This window comes from Amphiura filiformis, chromosome 14 (assembly GCF_039555335.1).
Source record: "Amphiura filiformis chromosome 14, Afil_fr2py, whole genome shotgun sequence".
Taxonomy (NCBI): domain Eukaryota; kingdom Metazoa; phylum Echinodermata; class Ophiuroidea; order Amphilepidida; family Amphiuridae; genus Amphiura; species Amphiura filiformis.
The window spans coordinates 34,898,715-34,904,051 of NC_092641.1; positions in this window are offsets into that span (position 1 = coordinate 34,898,715).

Here is a 5,337-nt window from a genome sequence, read left to right on the forward strand (position 1 = left end):
TGTGGACCCTGCGTCCGCGTTTCTGATTAATTTGACGAGTTCATTAATATAAATGAAAAACAAAATCGGTGATAACACACAGCCCTGCTTCACGCCATCTTCAACATCAAAGAAATCGGTTTTAATATCACCAAATTTAACATTAGATTTAACATTTTTGTACAAACTACAAATGATTTTACTAATTTTACCACGAATCCCTAGTTTCCAAGCAACCGCTAAAAGACCATCCCTCCAGGTCGTGTCGAATGCTTTTCAGAAATCCAGAAAGGCTAGGAAGGTAGGTTTATTTTCGGCCAGTCGTGCAGCGGCAACATTTTTAACTGTAAAGATATTATCTTCACATCTGTAGTCTTTCCTGAAGCCACCCTGGATCTCCGAGAGCAATTTTTAGAGACATATGGTTTACAACAATATGGTTAAAAATTTTAGATACACACGATGTTAAGGTTATACCTCTATAATTAATGAGATCATTTCTATTGCCTTTCTTGTAGATTGGGATGATAACCCCCTGGTTCCATTCATTTGATGTGCTTTCAAGTCGACAAATTTGTGAAACATGACTGACTAGTAAAGAGTTGTTTAAACCATCTAAGTAATTCGTTGGTAATTGAGTCCAAGCCTGGAAACTTGTTTAATTGTGCATGTCTTAACGATTTCAAAACATCTTTGATACTTATATCAATATTCATTAAAACCTCATTAAGTGAAGTGTACAATTTATTCGGTACAGAGGGCGGCATAGAGGGTTATTTAATGTTGTAGGGCCCCGTCCGTCCTACATGTAGGCCCTCAGGCTGTTTGTCAATTCAAAAGAAGGCATATTATTATTATTTATTATTTATTCTTTCTTTATTGAGGGTTATACTGCTTCAGTGACAAGCACTGCTTTTCAAGCAGGCCCTCATTGATACATGTTATATAGCAACAAAATATATTACGATACACAATATTTACAAAGTATCATACAGTATTTACAACGTATTTACAATATATTACAAATAAGTATAATGGTACCATCAACTTCAAGATAATTATAAATACCATGATTCAAAATACAGAAATACAATAATTATATTTATATACAAAATCAAGCAAGTAAATGAATAAAATATAGAAAAGACAGGCCTAAATTTCTTTAATTTTTGATTGAAATTGGCCTAAAGTCATATTTTGCATCTGAGCTCTTACTGTCGGTGGCAAAGAATTCCATGCATAGGCTGCCCTGACATGAAAAGTACGTTGACCTGAATTTGATTTTAAATTTTGGTACAATCAATGTATGATTTCTAGTTATATGATTATGGTTATCATGAACAAAATCAAATTGAGAAGATAAGTACGATGGATATTCATTCTTTAAACATTTGAAAACAGTCATTAATAGAGTATTATGCCATCTTTGATCAAGTTTAACCCACTGCAATGTATTCATTAAATCATTAGTTGGTGTCCTTATATCTGCTGAGAGAATTATTCTAGCTAGATTATTATGAAGTACCTGAAGCCTATTATGGTACTCTACACTAAAATTTGACCAGACCATGCTTCCATAATCAAAGTGGGGAATAACAAGAGCATTGGATAACATTACAGTGGTTTTGTATGGAAGGAAATATTTTATACGTTTTATTATGCCAGTTCTTTTGGAAATAGTTTTACTAACATTATCGACATGAGCTGACCAAGACAGCTTGCTATCAAATTTCACACCTAGATATTTAAACTCATCTACTCTTTCAATATCATTGTTGTTATATATTAAATGTACATTGTTGAACTTTTCAAGCATTTTGTTTGTACCAAAGATCATAAACTTAGTCTTTTCAACATTTAAAGTGAGTTTGTTTACTTTGAACCATTCAGCTACCCTACTTAGACATGACTCCATTTGAATTTTAAGATCAGATTCATTTTTAGCTTTACACATTAAAGAGGTATCATCTGCATACATTACAGTTTTACATTCAGACACAGCATTAGGTAAACAGTTAACAAAAATTATAAACAGTAAAGGACCTAAAATTGAGCCCTGAGGAATACCAATATCAATTGGCCTAAAGTCAGAAAAAGTTGAGTTAACATTAACAGTTTGTTCTCTGTTGTTTAAGTATGATTTAAACCATAATAATTCATCCCCACATACCCCATATTGTTTAAGTTTCCTAATCAGAATATCATGATTTACAGTATCAAATGCTTTCTTTAAGTCTATAAATAAAACGCCTGTAGCATAACCTGTATCCATATTCTTTAAAATGTAATCTTGAACATCTAGAAGGGTTGTTGTTGTGGAATGATTTGGACGAAATCCTGATTGAGCATTTGATAATAGTCCTACATTACTCATATATTCATATAATTGATCATGAACAGCTCTTTCAATGATTTTGATACAAGTGGTAATACAGAGATAGGTCTATAGTTACTAACATTAGTTTTATCACCCGCTTTAAATATTGGAGTTACTTTAGCCTTCTTCCATGCATCAGGAAAAGTAGACCCATTCAAAGACAGGTTGCAGATATGAACAAGGCATTTTGAGATGAAAGGCGCAGCCAACTTTAATAACCTTACATTGAATGGATCTAATCCTGATGATTTGCAATTTTGCATTTTACTTATTTGTTTAAGAACAAATTCATTAGATATTGCTCTAAAACTAAATTTGTTTACACTATCATTTTGATGAGAACATACAGTATTACAAGTGCATACATAATTATCATTGTTATTATTAAATTTGCTCCCAAGTTCATTACCTATAGAAGTGAAAAACTCATTGAACTCATTTGCCATATCCTTTTTATTACCTGAGTAATTACCATTCTTTTTAACAACTGCTGTAGGTATACTTGATGTTTTGTTACAAGCCGACGACGGATGTCGGCTTGTTCTGTCTCTTCTCAATTCTTCTTTCTTACCTAGCCGGGACACCGGCTAGGTCTTGTGATGCTATCGGATCTTTCTTCTTTCTGGCAACACGTGCGTGACTTGCCACGTTTCGCCCTAGCTCTGTTATGCTTTGACAGTTTTTGACCATACTTGGTCACAAACACCACTGACCATGTCCCCACATGTGACATGACATTGAACTCCATTTGACCTTTGACCTGCTCACAATGGCAAAAATGTGATTTTTACTCTAAAATGCTTCTTCTTCCACAAATAACATGTGATGGTGACATGCTTAGGTCATGTGACTTGACTTTGGTCGGTGTCTATAATTTATTCACAGAATTTGGGTCAAAGGTCATTAAGGGGGTCATTTCTGGTCTGAGAGCTAAAAATATTCAAAAAATCACTGTTTTTACAAATTACATAGCAGAGTGCTGTCATTAGCACACATGCATTGCTACTAACCAGGGTCTTTGGGGTGTCTACAGTTTTGGGGTCAAAGGTCATTAAGGGGTCGCTTCCGGTCAAAACCCAAAAATCATCAAATATGTTCATTTTTTTTATCTCAAAACGTAACCAGACCAGAGTGACATAAACTTCATATATGCATTAGTGTTACCCGATGTATGCACAGTATTTTTATTTTTTGGTCAAAGGTCATTTAGACGTCATTTCCGGTTTTAAGCTAAATAACTTCAAGAATTTTTATCTCCATAACTAAACATAGTAGATTTTTTATTTTTAATCTTTAACAATGCATTTTCTCGGTGTAAATGAGGTTTTTTAATATTGGGGTCAAAGGTCATTAAGGAGGTCAAAACGTCAAATTTGCAAAAATGTTTAAAATTACGGAAAAGTAGCTGTATCTCAGCCTATGGAAGACGGATAAAGCCCCTACATGCTACAGTGATGCACCATTAATGGTGTGAGATGTCCATAATAGCCGGTCAAAGGTCAAACTTTAAGTTAAGACTGGCATTTTCGGCCCCGGCTAGGTCCAGATCTGTAACCAGATCTAGTTCTTTCTTTCTTTCTTCTTTCTTCTGGCAACCGCAATCAACTGCATGTAGCTCCGCAAGGGATTGACAGATTTCAACCAAAGTTGACCCAAATGACCATTGGGCTAGGCCAAACCTTCCATTTGACTTTGACCTCGCTGTGACCTTTGACCTAGCTATAATGGTCAAAAATGTGATTTCACAAAAAATGCTACTCCTTCCACAAATTTCATGCAATGATCATGTGACTCATGCATATGAATCAACATGTGGCAGTGCTTAAAACTTCCTAAAAAGAATTGAGGTCAAAGGTCATTAAGGGGTCATTTCCGGTCTGAAAGCTAAAAATATTCAAAAATCACTGTCTTTACAAAATATATAGCAGAGAGTCGCCATTAGCACACATGCATTGCTACTAGCCAGGGTCTTTAGGATGCCTACAGGTTTGGGGTCAAAGGTCATTAAGGGGTTACTTCCGGTCAAAAACCAAAAATGTTCAAATAAATTTTATCTCAAAATGTAAACAGACCAGAATAATATAACCAACATACATGAATTAGTGTTCCCTGATGTATGCATGGTATTTTTATTTTGGGGGTCAAAGGTCATTAAGGGGTCACTTCCTGTTTTTAGCTGAATAACTTCAAGAATTTTTATCTCAAGAACTGAACATGTTAGAATTTTTTTTTTAAAATTGGAACAATGCATTTTGTCGGTGTACATAAGGTTTTTTTAACATTGAGGTCAAAGGTCATTAAAAGGGTCAAAAGGTCAATCAAAAATTTTCAAAAATCAAAATCCATGTATAAGTTCCGATTAAGCTGAAATTCACCAGGAATATTTCTTATGACATCCTAAGCACAGTGCAAGAGCAGTTGACCCCATCCGTAACCCAGGGGTCAAGTTATAGGGGTCAAATTGCGGCTTGTATTCAGCGTCTGTTGACTCTAGTTTGGTATAATTTTCTTAATTGCTTTCCAAAGATTTTTACTATTATTTATGTTGTTATTTATAGCCTCGTTACAATAACTCTTTTTCAGTGAATATTTCATATTGTTTACTTTATTTCTAAGAGACTTTGCTTTACTCCAATCTTCAGCATTATTTGTCTTATGTGCTTTTGAAAAATAGTAGTCCCTATCTTTACTTAGTCTCAAAATTCACTGTTCACCCATTCAGGTAAACAACCTTTAACTTTCTTTTCCTTAAATGGTGCATGCTTGTCACAGGCAGCATTGAATGAAGACTGCCATTCATTAAGTGCTTCATTGACATCATTTATATTACATATTCTACCCCAATCAATATTTTTGATTGTATCAATATAATCTACTTCATTGAAGTTTTTGAAACACCTGGATCTTACAATTTTTGGTGGAAGTTTCAACTTATTACATTTTCTTACAGCATATATTAATGAATGATCACTAAGACCTAA